Source organism: Pogoniulus pusillus, chromosome 5 (genome assembly GCF_015220805.1).
Source record: "Pogoniulus pusillus isolate bPogPus1 chromosome 5, bPogPus1.pri, whole genome shotgun sequence".
NCBI classification, from domain to species: Eukaryota; Metazoa; Chordata; class Aves; order Piciformes; family Lybiidae; genus Pogoniulus; species Pogoniulus pusillus.
The window spans coordinates 4612383-4629973 of NC_087268.1; the positions used below are offsets into that span (position 1 = coordinate 4612383).

The 17591-nt window shown below is 42.8% G+C and overlaps 1 protein-coding gene across 5 annotated transcripts in view; it reads right to left on the reverse strand.

Annotated features, from left to right (window-relative positions):
- MID1 (midline 1) overlaps positions 1-17591 on the reverse strand; it is a 321043-nt gene that overhangs the window by 172845 nt on the left and 130607 nt on the right. The window contains exon 1 of one of the 5 annotated variants that reach the window (XM_064143058.1): positions 5750-5998. The exons of the other annotated variants lie outside the window; for them this stretch is intronic. The gene's annotated coding sequence lies outside the window, so the exon portion shown is untranslated. Of the gene's footprint in view, positions 1-5749; positions 5999-17591 lie in introns of those variants that run through there. 5 annotated transcript variants of the gene reach the window in all.

The following is a 17591-nucleotide window of genomic DNA, read 5'->3' on the forward strand; positions in this document are numbered from 1 at the left end:
AGACACTGCCTATTTGCCATTTTTTTTGTCCTCCCACAAGCCCCCTGGGAAGATACAACTAATAACGACAATGAACCATGACAGAATGACAAATAGAAAAGAATTCTAAAGAATTAAGAGCTATTTTTGTTGTTTAGAAAAGAGATCAAAATCGGCTTCCTACCCTTTAGTGCCTTTGCCATCTTACAGTCAGGGTGGATTCTGCACTGCAAACCAGGGAAATAGAGTAATTCCTCACAGCTTGCCAAAGCATTACATGCTCTAAGCTGCACAACTGCAATAAAAGATTTCGATCCCAAGAACAGGCTAAAGAATGAAGTACCCTAAGAAGTCTGAAATTCAGTTCAAATAAACTCTGGTGCACATTCCAAAGGCTACTCACGTGACTGTATCTGTAGGATACAGACCTACTCCTTTCTCAGTTCACCCTCAACCAAATTGAATTGTTTATTTCTCCAAACTGTTTAACCAAATGACAAAGCATTTACTGAGCTTCAACATATTCCCTGAGTACATCACCAGCAGCCACTCATTCCCAGCAGTTCACTTTCCTTGACCCCAAGCTCCAGCAGAACTCCTTACCTCTGGTGCTATTCCGTAGAGGAATTCTGAGATCTGACAACTTTTTTCCAGAGCTCAGAAGCTGTTGCAGCCCTCCCTGCTGCTGCCTGCCTCCCAGCCCTCCCCAGCAGGGAAGTGCTGGGACCAGGCAGCCAGCAGAGTGCCAGGCAGGAGGGAGGCAGGCAGCCAGAGACAGATCTCATCAAAGGTAAGAGGCCTGGTGGGGATCAGAGAAAGGGAGATAGATACCTAAATAATTCAGGTGCTAATAAAAGCTTTAGGCAGGATTCAGTTGAAGACAGGAGATGAAGCTGAATTTCAATGTATTTCAGGCTGCCATCAATGCAGAAAGTGGTGCTACTTAACAACCTGACATCGACAAAACAACATTATTTCAGGAGTATTCCACACAAAGTTAACAAGGAAAGTGGCTATGCCAGATTTTGCATTTTTACAGCTTTAGGTTGAAATTCTATCATGTGAAGATTTGGAGAACTTCAAGTCTGACCTCTACAGGTAGGCCACTGGAATAGGTACCGTATCTTTTGATTGCAAGTGGTACAGAGGAGCTTTTATAAACTGGAGAAAGGTAATGGATCAGATGTGCTATGTAACATCAGGTTATTATCACTGCACCTCTAAAGCCAGATTCTAAAGACACTACAGCTGCGGTAATTTGGTTCCTACAAATACTTTCTTGAAACACACATAATTAGTGCAGCAACACCAGAAAAGGCACATCCAGCATGTACATTTTTACATTCAGAAGTGCTATGGGGGCTTTGCTCCTGCTTTTTATTATCCCTCTTCCTCCCCAATCTTCCCTATGATCTGCTCCTTCAGAGCTAGAGAAACAGACGCTACTTTGAAACTGATAACATCCATTTGCGTTTTGCAAAACCGATGTTTTTAAATGCCCTGATTGGTGCCACCTTTTTCTAATCAGAACCAACCACTCTAACAAACTACCCTTTGTCCAGAGGCTCCCATCCCCTCTGTTCCCACCAACCTATAGCACATGTTGCTATAGCTACCCTGCACGTCTATTTACCACACAAGTGATCAAAGAGAGCAGACAACACACACACAAAAACCCTCCCCAGCCTTCCTACCATGCAATGTCCAGCCACTAATTAACTGATACACTCCCAGCCTGTGGGCTTGGTACACTTGTTTTCTTTATTCTGCACAGCACACAAAAAAATAAAGCAGCATTCTCCAAGATGCTCATTCTTCTCTTACAGGCAAAACAACCAACCCACGATGAACTTTAGAAGAGAGTTTCCTAAAGCAAAGCTAAGGATTACAGCACTCCAGGATTAAATACAGCTTTACTACTAAGGAACATATCCAGAATTTGAAGAAGGTATGAAAAAGAAAATGGGAAATACAAAACACATGCTAAGAACTTAAACAACTGTAAGGAAGGAAGATTTCACATTTTGCATGTGTTCTGTACCGAAATAGTATGCAGTGTTTATTCACTTGAATTATATGCACCCTAAAAAGCTGTATGATTGCAGCTAAAGTAATTGCAATGGTCTTATACGCCTTAAAAGCACCCTTTGTCATTTTTGAAGTGGCCTGTCAGTTAACAGCAATTTTGTTCAACCTCTTTATGTGACAAAGGGCTCAAGTCTGCCTTGATGGAAGTCAATGGGACTTGAATAGGAAGAGGCCAAAATAAGGAGCTGCGTTTGTTGTCAATGCCATTCCCACAAGCCACACTTCAGGGATATGTTGTGGGCTAAAGTGAGTGAAAATGAACTATCAGAATTCATCGAATATTTGATTTTTCAGTGACGTGTGCATAGAGAACTTAAAAGAGAGCCCACAGTGCCCTCTCCAGTTCTGCAGCAAACAGGGAATCAAGCCACTTAACAGCGTCCAGCCACACAAAACTGCCACTCCACCACATGAACGCTGAGCATCTTCTCAGGAATTTCTATCACTTGCAACATTCCTTACTTAGGAATTTCTTTTTAATAGTAATAAACTGAACCAAGTACTCAGCAAAGCATAAAATGTATTGCCTGCAAATGATTTTTTCTTATCAGGTTGTTCACTTCTTCTGGTCTTGCAGTTATATTAGATAGCTTTTAAAAAGCTGCACTTCTGTTTCCTAACACGAGGTTTATAGCATGCTAGCACACCTGAATGTGTACATTTCGTGTGGATGCTTAAACTTTCCCAGGTACATTGTGCTCAGCATACTTTTCCAGATGTTGCAAGCAGAGCAATAGGATAGAAATGTTCCCATTTGGTTATATGTGATTCCCATTTGGTTGTAGGTGAGGTCACTCTTATCAGACAGCAAGGAGATGCCTCTTGCTGAGGTTTTCAATCACTACCTACAAAGGTCTGCTTCTTTATAGCATCTGATTTAAAAATCTTGACTCAAGATTTACTCCAACTTGTTACCTGTTGGCATGGCACAGTGATAAAGTAGGTTGAATCTTAAGTAACATGCACTCTGCTGAGTTGATTTCTACAGTAATTCTTTCACTTGCGTTGGGGAAATTAGTGCCTTCACCTTGCTTTGTGCCACCGTTCAGTACTTGTGGGCTGCCTTTGGGCCAGATCAGTCACCAGCATAATGCATTGCTTCATTCCAATGAAACCAACACCCACAAACACACTGCCTGTTTGATGGTCACCTCTGCAACCCCAAATGAAGCAATATCCCTAGACTTGATGTGGCCCTAGACAGCCTGTTCAAGATCGAGGTGTCCCTGCTCACTGCAGGGGCGCTGGACAAGGGGAGCTTTGAGGGTCCCTTCCAACCCAATTCAATCTGTGAATCTGTAAGAGCCTCTCAAAGTGGGAGCATTAGCTTCAGAGCCCGATAAGCAGAAGGACTTAACTCGCTCACTGTCTCATGGCTAAGCAATCGAAAGGGTGGGGAAAGGAGCACCACGGAAGGGCAAGGAAAGCAACAGGAAAGGTAGGAAGAGGGGATTCAAGGCAGAAGCATTGCTTTAAAAAGCCTTCTATAGCTTTAAATAGAGGTGAGCCATTGAAGTCAACAGAAAAATCATCTTCTATTAGTCTAACAGTTTCCAACCAGAAGCAGGAGAAAGAGTCTGCTCTAAGGGATTTTCTAAACATTTCATACAATTAGTTCAGAGCTCATGACGATCTCCAATTGCCTCTAAAACAAAGCCTGCTGCCGAGGGGGCAATGTTCGCAGTGGCTCTGCCCTCCGCGACTGCCAGCTCCCTGGACTGTGTCCCTTCAGCCGAGCAGCGCGCACAGACTCCCTGCCGATCCGAGCATCCTTGCGTACAGCAAGCCTGCCAGGCCTGCGCGCGGCACGGCAGGGAGAGCGCCCGTCCTGGCAGGCAGGTGCCGAAACAAACTATGGCAGCGCTTCAGCAGGCACTCCCGACACACGCCCCCGCTCCTCCCTCTGCGGGGACGGGGGGAGGGGGCGACGGCAGCGGCGGGAACGCGGGAAAGGAGGAGGGAAGCCAGCCCGCCGCGGGAACGCGCATACCCCTGCTGGCTGCGCTCCGGCTGGGGAGAAGGAGCCGGGCAGGCACCCACGGGGACGGGACGGGCTCGGCAAGAATAAGCCCGCCTGTGCCTGCACCTTTTTAGGCTGGAATGTCTCCCTCTCCCTCCTCCTCTCTTGGGGCAGGGAGGGTTCTCGTGTGCATTAACGTCCGTCGTCCCCTCCCTGCCCCTCTCTATTTCGATTTCTTTGCGTCTCATCTTTAACTCACCATCTATGAATCTTCATTACTCACGAAGCCTTATGCCTTAGGCAAAAATATGTCAGGAGAGTAAAGTGCACGTTTCAAAGAGCACTTTACTTTTTATTATTTCTCTCCTGTAACATTCCTGCTGCTTTCTTGCTCCTCGTTGGCAACCCTCTGTGCCGAAGTACTCTCTTGCAGTGGTAATGATTTCTGATGACAACATGCATCCAACTGACCCTCTTGAGCTATGCATTCTAGAAACGACCTTCATTTTGCTTCACAAGGACAAGAATTCCCCTCTCTCTTTAAAGAGCTATAAAAGTTGTGTGTGTGTGGTGTTTTGGCTAGTGGAAGAAATACCTTCTCTACTTCCATCACCTCTATTGTTTCTTTCTTTACTCTTCCTCACTTTCTGTAACTTACAGAAAAATGGTATAAGGAAACCAAGATTTCCCACCGTGGTTTCAGAAAGGGAACAGAAAACAAATGCTCCATTTGCACTACAGGTGCAAAATCCTCACACATGCTTTTCCTGGACATGTACTATAAAAGTCCCACTGAGGGCTGAATGAATTACACCCACACAGAAAAGAACGTAGAAAACTTCTCTCATTTCCCTGTATTTACCCATTGCCTACCTAAATAATATGTGAAGTGCAAGTTTTGGAAGTGGACTGGCAACGCTTTTTAAACTAGGACAGATCTCTGATTCATTCTTAAGATACAGTCCAGCCAGTTTTCCTTGCTCCCACAAGGCTCTTCTAACCCTACATTGTTGTAAAACTATGAAAGAGAATCAACACCATTTTGCCACTGTGCCTTTTAACTGTGAGAATAAAGAATAAAAGCTCCTTTTGTCTCCTCAGGTGAATAGAGGTCTTAAAAAAAAAAAAAATCTCATTTGAATAATCTTAGGAAAAAAAATCCCTAGAAAACCAATCTTAAAGTACTTTTGTGAAGCTGTAAGACAGCTTGAAACTACTACATTTTAAAACCATCAGAAGATTAAAGCACTGGCAGGCAAGGAACTCATGCAGAGCTGTTTAATAAATTATCCTCGGGATGAATTATTGGCATATTTAAGCTTACAACACAGCAAGTTCTTTCCTTTCGCATGTCACAAACAAGGCTTTGAGACAGTCTACACAATGCATTTAAACCATGGCAAACTGGAATTGATTTACATCCCTCGCAAGCCTTTTTTCACGTCCCACACAAACCCCAAACGCACAATGACCTGTATGGGCATCACTGCCTGCCGAGAGGATTAAGCAATAACTCTCAGATCGGTTTTGTTGTTTTGTTGTTTTTTTTTCCTTTTCCACACTGGACACTTACTTTGACAAAGATAAGAAACAAAAAGCCGAGAAAACCAAAACAGCATCCGGAGCTCCAAAGGGGTTGGTACCGGTGCTACCCGGGGCCGGCAAAGCGAGCCGGAAGAGCCCGGGACGGGCTCGTCTCGCCAGAGGGCAGCGACTCCTTACCTGCCTCATGGTGAGATTCCCATCATCCATCCAGCCGGCAAGGGGCTGCTTACACTGCACTGCTGTCGGCAGGGCAGAAATCCATCAAGTTTCCAACCGCAAGCAAGTTTCCCCCACTCCCCTCCTCTTCTTCCTCCTCCCTACCTAATTCTATGCACCACCTCCATCGCCTTTTTTTTTTCTTTTTAATCCTTTGCTGGGAGGGATTTTTCTTAAGACAATGTCAAGTTTCCCAACCTTCCTTCCCCAGCCTATTAAAAGTCGGGAGCGGGGAGGCAACTGTCCGCCTGGCTCCTATTTCAAACCGCAGCGCAGGGATGCAGGAGTTGGCTGCATTAGGCCATGAGGCAGCCTCGCCAATCAGGGGGAAGGGGCGGGAGACAGAAGGCAGAAGGGCCGCCTACACTGGGATTAGCACAGCTTTCAAGGCTTTAGAAGACTGAAAGCAGCTGGAAACAGTGTCTAGAGCTACAAAGAGGCGAGTCAATTTGCGGTGTAAGAGATTATTCCCTTGCTCGTCTAACTGCTCAGGGTCTGCTTGCAGCCGAACGGCTTCCCAGGACTTCAGCAAGGAAGTGCGAGCGTCCAGCTGAAAATGCTGGGATGTGAGAGCGGCGCAGAAACGCTCGCCAGCCGCCCGCACAAGCGCCAGCATCCCGTACGAGTCAGGGACACATGCGCTCCAGAAGCGCCAATTTCCTCACGCCAGATTATAAAGCAAATTGCACAACGACGTGAGCAGCAAGTAGTAAAATAGAGTCTGCTATCTACACCAAGAGCAAGTGCCAGTCTGCTGGGAGGAACAGAAGAGCGTGTGAGTCCACACAGGGTGTGGAAAGACTTTGTTGCAAAGCTTTGTCTCGGTGGCAAACGTCTAAGCAGTCTTAGCACCAGTGTGTCATCTGCTCTCCTTTCTGCAAGCAGAGCGATTTCCTCATTCCTGAAACTTAGTTCCTTGTGCAAGATAACGCCAGATGCCAAATGCAACTTTAAAGGGAAAAATAACAGGTTTATTTATTGATTTTAGATTTTAACAAGATCTGCTCCTATTTGCTGCCCCTTGGTGGTTCTCCTTAAAATAAACAAAGGGCCAAAAAGAAATATCCTAGATCTGAAGTGCTGTTCCTGTTTGAGTTACAGCTTTCTTGAGCAAGAAAAAAAACCGCAGAGAAATAGAAACCTGAAAGTTCATTCCACCCACTCTTCTCCAAATAATTTGCCTCTAGCTCGATATCAGTGAAGAAGCCTGTTAGTCTCTGTTCCACCCTAAACAGAAGTCTGACTTTTGATCTCAGGTGACAATCAGGAAAATTCTGTGTCTGAAGAAAAACACCAACATGAAGGATTTGATTCTACTAGTGCAAAGAGTAGTCGCTCTCCAGAAAAATTCCTATCAGTACAAGAAATCTTATGGAACTGAGCTGCAGAGGAGAAAACACAATTGCAGTGATACACTGCTAGGATTTATTGCAGACTTCCTGAAATAGATTCCCTTTAAATTTATGATAAACTCCAGAACTGAGAAAGAAAAGGTCTGAAAGTTTTGTTCATTTGCCTTCCTATTTAAAGACAACAATGATTTTTCTTGTAAGTGCAGCCCAGAAAGGAGTTTTTGCAGTATTGGCACTGTGCAGCTCAGAAGCAAGGCATGGATGGAGGGAAAACTTGGTTTAAAGCACCGCTACAGTTTGTCCAGGGCCAACTGTGCTCTTGCTTGCTCCATGTCCTCAAGTGGAAGGATCCAGTTGCATGCCTTACAATAAAACAGGAACCACCTATCTCCTGGGACCAAGATAGCAGATTGCATATGGGTTAACACCAGCCATTTACAACTGCCAACATGGAGACAACTCAGTGTTCCTTCAGTGATGGTCAAATCCTGCACACTTGCACAACAGCTCAAAGCAGCTGCAATCTGCAGAGTGAAGTGTATTGAGAGCACTTCACAGGAATGTTTCTTCTCTGTTCACCAAATGCAGCTCAGCGAACACACATCGCTTGAACTGAGCATGTGGTAGGCAAAGACCTTTTCCTTTGGTTAAATCTAGGAGAATCCTTTCAGGATGCATTCAAAGGAAGCATAGGAATGCTTTTCTTCAGTAGAGTCTTAGGGATGAGCTTCCATGGTAAAGGTGATTTAGTAAAAGGAGCAAAACTTACAAAATTCACAAAGATTATAAAGGATTCACTGCAAAATCTTGTATTTGGTTTCAAGGATTTAAGAAGGGGATTCCAATGACAGTTTAATGTGGAAACACAGGAAAAGGTTCAGTAAGAACTCCAACATTTTAAAGATAAAACAGCTTAAAAACTCTTCTTGAAACACACACACACCTCTTCATATGAAACATGCAGTCCTCATGGGAAGAGATGCAAATTGCCTTTTTCTGAAAACTTAGCAGAATGTAGCATAAAAAAAATATTTCTTTCTATAGGACAAAAATATCACCTTTAATGTTAGCAAAAAAATCAAATCCTAACAACAACAACAACAACAAAAATATTTCATCAATTGAATGTTCAGGATGGGGTGAGGACTACTTTTTACTGAAATAACCCAACGTTATAGACAGCCCCCATTTTAATTCCACCATTCACATTCCACCTTTGATGGTGGAATGTGCTTTGTGATCACCCCTCCAGGCAACAGTACTATCACATGTGGTGGATTCCAAAAGCTCGATTCTGTACTTCTAAGGCTTTCTGAGTGGCATGAGAGGAAGAGCAAAGGTCCACATCTGAATTGGTTTTGAAGATAATCAGCATCCAAAGACACAATGGTGCAGCTAGATGTGAGGAAGAGGAATTGCCACTTGGGATGAAGAGAAGACTGGCACTGTGTTTTTCATCTTTCTCTGAACACCCAGTTTCACATCTATAACCCAAGTGTCCCTGAAGAAGGAAACGTTTACTGTCTAATGGGAATCCACAGAGGGAAGGGCAGGCAGAGGAGGTGGTGCCAGATTTAAATTCCAGCATCACTGGCAGTAGCAATCTGTAAGCGAGACCAAAGCCATGGCCAGGAGCCAAATAGTTTTAGGAGAGGAGTATGGAATTCATTCCAATTAAAATAGATGTGGCCACAAGCACACCAAACTATTGGCGGTTTTACATTCTGTGAACCCTGGTTAGCAGTGGTAATGGTCAGGTCTGCCTTACGAAGCTCAGTTTGACATGCCCTTGGACTTAGAAGTGACTCCAGCAGACACAGAAGTACCAAAGCAGCTCTGGCCTTGCTATTTACTGCAAGTGTCTGCCACACTCCTTATCACACATCAAGCACCCCCCAGGCAAAAAAGGAAAGACATGTAAACCCTCCACCTAGCCTCAGGTCTCAGGCACAGTGTTGCTGCATTCACTAAAGTGGAGGCAAGGCAGGGTAGCTTTAGCTGGGCTTCTATTACCAGCAAGATTGATCAGCAAGAATCTCAGCACAATCCACGACGATTTGCTTCTGACTGCTTCTGACAGTAGTTACCAGGTACTTGTGGGAGTTCAGGATGTTGGGTGCTAATTCACAATCCTGCCTCTCATTGCTACTTATTTATCTTAAGTAATTTCAATATATGTGCCAAGCTGGTTTAAGTAGCCAAAAAGCTGTGAGAGTTCTTATAAAGGGGAGCAAAACCCCAAACCATATAATAGCAAATGTAAAATGTACATTATGTACAAAAGTTTTTATTAAACCATAGCAAGCTTGGTGTTGTATGTTCATTGTCAGCATATTGCTTATTCTGATTTGTTAACTAAACCTTCCTTCATTAGCTTAATTTTTCCCCAGTAAATTACCAAACATGTGAACAGTTTTGACCTGGTCGACCAGATGCAAAGCAACCTGTGCCACTGTATAATAGTGTTATGTAGTCCAGGCCAAACTAGGTCTGCACCAGCTGCAGGGGGGGGCACAGAATAGTAGGTGGGGAAAAGGACTTTCTCTCATTTCATCTGCCATGAAAATCCTTCTGGGCACAGAGAACTCAGTGTATACTAAAGATACAACAACCACACTGTCTCTTTATGAAGCTGTGTTAAATAGAGACAGAGCAGACCCCAGGATCTGATTATATGGTAGGAGTGAAAGAGTTGCAACAAGGAAAAATATGACCCAGCACACAGGCTAGAAAGAAACAAACCTAGCTTGAAAATCAGCACCTACAGGTATGAAGTCAATCATGAAGAGATTGCCTTTAATTTGCAATCTAGACAACTGATACAGGCACACTTTATAAAACTGAAATAAACAGCTAAGCTGATGCATTTTGGGAGGAAAAGCTAATATTCACACTCCAGCTACTGATGCTTAAAACAATTTCTAATGGTTTTTATAGGCCCTCCCTTGGCAGTTTCAAATTGGCACCTGCAGGAAGAGCAGGATGTCCAGAATACAAAATACTATTTAATAACCCCAGATAACACTAACTCGAGGCAACACTGGAATACAAAAATAGCCTCCAGAAGAACCCGACACAAAATAGGAGGTGGCAAAGTGAAGACATATTTCTGAGAACATGACAGTATAAAAAATGTAAAAATTCTGAAGTAGTGTTAATATGAAGCACTATTCTCAAGATATAAAAGTGTCACACAATGATTTAGAAATATATAGCTAATATTTGTGTATATAAGACTGCGCAGAGCTGGATCTCACAAAGCAATGCTTTACTGCTTTTATCAACAATGTTGTAGTGAATGCAATGAAGATAAACTAATTATCCTGGCAGAGCATCTGACTCATGAGCATTTCAATGCACACATGTTTTCCAACAGAAGTTTAAAAACGAGACAGCAATGTCACAGAATCACAGAATGGTAGAGGTTGGAAGGGACCTCCAGACATCATCAAGTCCAACCCCGCTGCTATAAGCAGCATTACTTAAGGTAGTCCGCACAGGAGTGCATGCAGGCAGGTTTTGAAAGTCTCCAGAGAACCTCTCTGGGCAGCCTGTTCCAGTGCTCCATCACCCTCTCTGTAGAGAAGTTTCATAGAATAGAATGATAGAAATAACCAGTTGGAAGAGACCTCTAAGATCATCCAGTCCAACCTATTACCCAGCCCTATCCAATCAACTAGGCCATGGCACCAAGTGCCTCATCCAGTCTTCTCTTGAACACCTCCAGGGACGGTGACTCCACCACCTCCCTGGGCAGCCCATTCCAATGCCAATCACACTCTCTGTGAAGAACTTCCTCCTAACATCCAGCCTACACTTTCCCCCAGGACAACTTGAGACTGTGTCCCCTTGTTCTGTTACTGGTTGCCTGGGAGAAGAGACCAACTCCCACCTGCCTACAGCCTCCCTTCAGGTAGTTTCTCCTCATGTTGAGGTGAAACCTTCTATGTTCAAGTTTGTATCCATTGTTCCTTGTCTTATTACTGCACACCACTGAAAAGAGGTTGGCCCCACCCACTTGACACCCGCCCCTCAGGTATTGATAGACATGTCAGATATTCTTACATTTCCAAATGCACACTGAAAATCACAGTGCACAAAGATGTCCTCAAGGCAGACTTTTTGGGCATTCACTGCATTCAAGCAAGATGACTCAGCCGTTTGGCAGGACATCACTAACATGAGCGGAGATGAGAAAAATCAGAGCACCCAGCAGTCTGCTTGGTGGAGTGGTCCTTACATGACTGTTCACCCTTGCTTAGTTATTTACAGTATTCCTTAAACTGTTCTGATCTCATTTAGGGCTGCACCAACTGCAGTCAAGAGAGAAGGGAATATATCTTCAGAAATCTTCTTCCTCCATCTCTTATGCAATCTAAGTAATTCAGATCTCAGATAAGACAGAAAGGTAGTTAAAAACCAATCCATCTGCATTTGCCTTAATGACAACACTGACTAGATTTTTTTGATTAAGGTTATTTTAATCAGATGAATAATATCTGCTGGATTTAATTTTACCACATCTGCTATGAGACAGATACTTGATCTACTAGGCAGAGCAAGTTGGTGCACACTCATGTGTAATAAATTAGTGATAAGAAGACTTTGATAGCCTATTCCAAAATTATATGGAAGCACAGTAAGTTAAAAAGAGTGACAAAGAAGGATGCTACAAGGACTCAGTTTCTAAAAGATCTGTTCTCTAGTATACATACATGCACAATTAAATGGAAATCATTAGGTTACTGGGGTTTCTCCATTTTCTTTCTAGGGTTTTACAATTAGTTGATACTTCAGTGATAATTATACCTCATTACTCTTAAAAGTAATAGATAGTGGTTAAATGACATAAGAATTTTCTTAATGGTCCAGTCTTAATAATAATCCATGAAATCAAAAATTATGAAGTAACAAGACAAGAACTGCCTTATGTTTCTGCAACCCCTGCTAGCATGAAAACAAAGTATAAAATGCAGCAAAATAAATTTATTCTAACTGCTTATTTGGTGACTGATTTAAAAAAATAAATCAGTCATGCAGTGACTCAAGCTAAGCAAATAAAGATTCAGGCAAATAGCAAAAGCCATCTGATACATGCCTTTTATAACCAAACATCAGTAATAGTCAAAACCATTACAGTTTCTGCTGTTCTAGGTATATCTCAGTAGCTAGATCCTGCTCTGGCAGGGGGTTGGACCAGATGATCTTTCTATGCCCCTTCCAGCATCTGACTTTCTATGATTCTGTACACCAACATACAATCACACAGGTTAAATGAAGAGTCACCTGGCCACAATTTCACTGAAACAAGTCAAAACCTAAACCTATAAATTCTCACATGAAGCAAGAAGGTATCTACTCAAACTTCCACTATTTCTGTCAGCTGAGGCCATCGAAGCATGCAAACCCTTTATTTTCAGATGAAACCCTCCAACTACAAGTCTACCAAAAAATGTGTGACATTCTCACACTTAAGCCATTCAGCTCTAGAAGAGAGTTTTTTCCTAAACCTGCACATGAAAGGTTAGACATACTATATGCCATGCAGAAGTCCATGCCAGAAGTGAGAAACTGTAAGCACTATGCTTACAGAAGAATTAGAGAGAGATCTACTCTGTGTTGCAAAACTTTCCAAAGCAGATGAAGTGTTGACATTTTAACATCATTCAATCTACCAGATAAGAGAAGGCATTAACCTGAAAAATAACTATTTCTGCATTGTTCATCACATTCTGTGTTCTCAGGAAACGTTTGATATTTCAAAGTTCTGGTATATTCCCTCAGATTGGCATTACAGTTTTGGTCATACCAAGGTATAAAAGGAGCCCAGGCATAGAATCATAGAATCATAGAATCAACCAGGTTGGAAGACACCTCCAAGATCATCCAGGCCAACCTAGCACCCAGCCCTAGCCAGTCAACCAGACCATGGCACTAAGTGCCTCAGCCAGTCTTTTCTTGAAGACCCCCCAGGGACGGTGCCTCCACCACCTCCCTGGGCAGCCCATTCCAATGGGAAATCACTCTCTCTGGGAAGAACTTCTTCCTAATATCCAGCCTAGACCTACCCTGGCACAACTTGAGACTGTGTCCCCTTGTTCTATTGCTGGTTGCCTGGGAGAAGAGGCCACCCCCCACCTGACTACAATGCCCCTTCAGGTAGTTGTAGACAGTAATAAGATCACCCCTGAGCCTCCTCTTCTCCAGGCTAAACAGGCCCAGCTCCCTCAGTCAATGTTTCACTGACTTGAAATCAGATGTTTGAGCTCAGATTAACAGAGTCAAAGTTATCCAAAAGGTTCAAGTCAGATTAAGAACTATGTTTCATTTGCCCAGGCAGAAAAAAATATCAACAGTTTGCATTTTCTCATGAAACCTGGTTTTGTAGAAAAAAATCCCCCAAAATCAAACCCCACAAAACCTCCCAGCTTTCTGCAGCTCAACCTCCTCAAGAATATTCCCACAAGGGATTGTCATTTACTCATTCTATGCAGTGTCCTGCCCACCCGTGCCAGTTGCTTCACATGTGGAAAAATGGCTTCTCTGAAAGGCAACTTCCTGCAACAGGAGATGCAAAAGTTACCTGTCTGTCAGCTATCCAGCAACAGGGTCACATGGAAACCTTGTGGAGTAAAGCAACTCTGGATGGCATCTTAAACAACAGTAGTACAAACTGCAACCTGCAGACTATTTATGTGTCCATAAGCAAGGCATTTTACCTGCACCATTTAATTCTCAAACTGTGTGTTGAAGGTATCTTTATTTTCCTGAGCATAATAAAGAAGAATAAGTCTATAAGAACTAAAATATCCTTAAGCCATTACTGTAATTAGGGCAGCACAGGCTCATCTTTCATTCCAAATCAGGAATAAAAGACACAAAAAGACTGCTCTCTGTAGGTGTGGCTGCATGTCTCTGAGCTAAATTTAAGTAGGCAGTGTTCATCAAACATAGGAGTTGATTACCAAAATGATTTCTGGAAAATGTTGTGTATATGCACACATGAATGTGTCACAGAAATATATATTTTTACTCATATGCTTTTTATATGTGCATGTTTGGAGTTTCTTCATTAAAAAGAAAGAAATCTTGAGGTTGTCTTAGAATCATACAATCAACCAGGTTGGAAGAGACCTCCAAGATCAGCCAGGCCAACCTAGCACCCAGCCCTAGCCAGTCAGCTAGATCATGGCACTAAGTGCCTCATCCAGGCTTTTCTTGAACACCTCCAGGGATGGTGACTCCACCACCTCCCTGGGCAGCCCATTCCAATGCCAATCACTCTCTCTGTGAAAAACTTCCTCCTAACATCCAGCCTAGACCTACCCTGGCACAACTTGAGACTGTGTGCTCTTGCTCTATTGCTGGTTGCCTGGGAGAAGAGGCCACCCCTCACCTGGCTACAACCTCCCTTCAGGCAGTTGTATACAGTAATAAGGTCCCCCCTGAGCCCCCTCTTCTCCAGGCTGCACACCCCCAGCTCCCTCAGCCTCTCCTCATAGGGTTTGTGTTCCAGGCTCTTCACCAGCTTTGTTGCCCTTCTCTGGACATGCTCCAGCACCTCAACATCTTTCTTGAATTGAGGGGCCCAGAACTCTACAACTAAGCAAAATACTTCCCTAGCCAGGATGCCAATGGACCACAATGTTTGTGGTGAGATGAGGTCTGCAGGGGCGGACTGGATAATGACAAGGAAAAAAAGGAGACCCAAACACGAAGACCTTAGACTGAGCCCAGAAAAGCCTCTTCATACAACTGAGAATTTGCTAACATATGTAAGCCACAATTTGACTCGTAAGCTTCTGGAGTTCACTGGGGTTACTCTCAAGGTCAAATTACCTATGAAATATCAAATTACTATCCCTTCCCACTGCTTCAGCTAGGCCTTTGGTACTCAAGTGTATAATACACTTGTGTGGGAAAAAGTACACACAGGAAAAAAAATTGCCTTCTTCAAATTTCAAATGAGAAAAACAGGCAAATGATTAAATGAAAATCAAAAGAATCTTCTTACCAGAGAACTTTAAATTATGTAATTCAAAGTCATGGGCAAATATCACAAAGCATTAGTCACAGTACTAAAATAAGAGACAGTTTCAGAGGTCTTCCCTCTTGCATTACTATTTTCCTCACCAGGAGCCATGCTGGAAATTATTTATGTGTACATTGGCTAAGGAGAGGTTTGAAACACTATACTTATAAATAGGCCTATTGGGACTACTGCCCTAGGAGGACCGGTCTGGTTGGGTCTCACCCTTCTGTCTGTGCCAAGGAGCCTTTTTTTTAACCTTTAAACTGTTTTCAGATGGTACCTTTATGAGGCACTCCTTGTAATTACAGGCATATATAGTATAGGTTTACCAGTTTCCAACAGAATTCTTACTTTATTTAGATCACACTTCCAGATGTGTCCCTTCTTCAGCCCTCCCTTTTTTGTTAAGTGGCACTGGTAATAAAAGACAATGACTGCAAAGATAATGTCCTTCTCCAGGTTCCAGGCAAACCAGTTTTGTAATTCAGTCCTTTGTTTCTCATTTCATAACCTGCTCTTATTAAAAAAATGCTGAAATAAAAATGCCAACTGCTCCATGAAACAAGAATGTTCATAGATGGTATTAAACTTTTTCATGAAGATCCAATAACTCAGAAAATCTGATTCGGGCAAGACTTGGAACATGAAGGCCAGCACAGAAATAAAATGCTCACCACTAAGCTTTCATCTCTGCATCTTTTAGTTCTGCAGTTTATAATTAGCCTGCATTTGTCACTTCAATGTTGAAATTCATAGAATTCCCAGATATTCATGAGAACACACGATTTTATTATAGGGATATCCAATGACTTTAACCCCTGCCTGCATCAACCTCTTTGACACCATTATTTTGCACATTACCCCAACAGTGAAGGTTAATGCATGCCTCCTGTGCTGTTTCATGTAAATTTTGATCCCGGGGGCCACATATGCTCATACTTTCTCCCTGTCTTGTTCCAATCTTTCTTCACTTGTATTTGTCTATAATACATCATGAAACTGCAATGATACATGAAGGTCCTAGCCTCCCATTTCAGTGAGGCCTTTTCCATACCTCCTGGGCACCAAGAAGGTCCTTTCCCAACAAGAAGGTGGGAATGGAGAGTGATGAGTTGGTAATTGTGTCAGCTCCAGCCACCCACACTTTCAGTGCTTTGAGTTTCCCATCTACTATTTGTTATTAAGACCAAAGGATTTGGTCCTACATGGTGCTACACACAAAAATTAAACATGAAGATGCTCCAGCACATACAGAGGAATTAGGCTGTGCAGCTATGCTGGTATCTGAGTACCAAGTCAGTTGGTAACCATTACATTTTCTACCATTCTTCTATGGAGGTAAGAGTACATATACATAGTATACACCACTTCACAATGAAAAGAGAAAGAGCAATCAGTAATATTTAGGATTTGAAAATAAAGACTTTTGTTATTTGAATGCAGTTTCCATACATCTTTTATCAAAGGAACTGAATTCATTGAGATCTTCAGATAACCTACAATCTTCTGCCTCTCAAAGTAGTTTATAGGCAGAGAAAATAGCCCACCACAAAAGCAAGAAAAAAACACCCCAAAAAACAAAGTACAGAATCCTCTGAGGAGAGCTGATGACACTTCAGCAAGGGAGTTTTGCAAGCCACTTCAGTATCTTTAGCTCTAGGGCTATGAGGCACAGAAATAAGAGGCAGGAAAAATCATCTGCTGTACCCACATGTTAGACTTCAGAAGCGCAGGGCTCTGACCAGTTGCAGCTTGGAGGAGAGAGCATCTGAAATGTGATGTGTAACACGGCAGAAGCCGGCTATCATTACAGCCAGTAAGATAATTATTGTTACAGCTTTATGTGATTCAGAAGCCTGCAAACAAAGAAAAGGCCACAATTGTCTATGTAAACTGGTAACTGCTTCAAGGGATGGGTCTGTGCTTATCTAGTTACTTTTGGGTGTCTTCCTGTGAGGTCCCACGTTCAGCTCTTCTGGGAAACCTTCCCCTTTATGTTGCCTCTGTTCAGTCACCACAACCGCTAAAGCCTCCAAAGCACCTAACTGAGGGTCATTACTATAAGCATGCAGTGAGTGAAGAATGATGTGTGTTCAGCACCCTGCTTCCTCAGTGACTCCTTCTACCCATCAATCTTGTGCTTTTGAGAAATAAAACATTATATATCTATATAAAAACCCAAAAGGCAAAGAACCAGCAGACAGTAGACAGGGCAACTGTGAATCTCCAGCATTGTCACACATTTTTGCCATGTAGCTCTCTCCAAGACACAAAACCATCAGCATTTTACAAATATTAGCAAGGCATTTGGTGCACATTTCATTAAGATGTTGCAGTGTGTCAAACAGGTGATAAGGGGTTGCCATGGTGACTGTATTCTCCTAAGGTGGATACTAAAGAGTTTCACAAAATATAGACT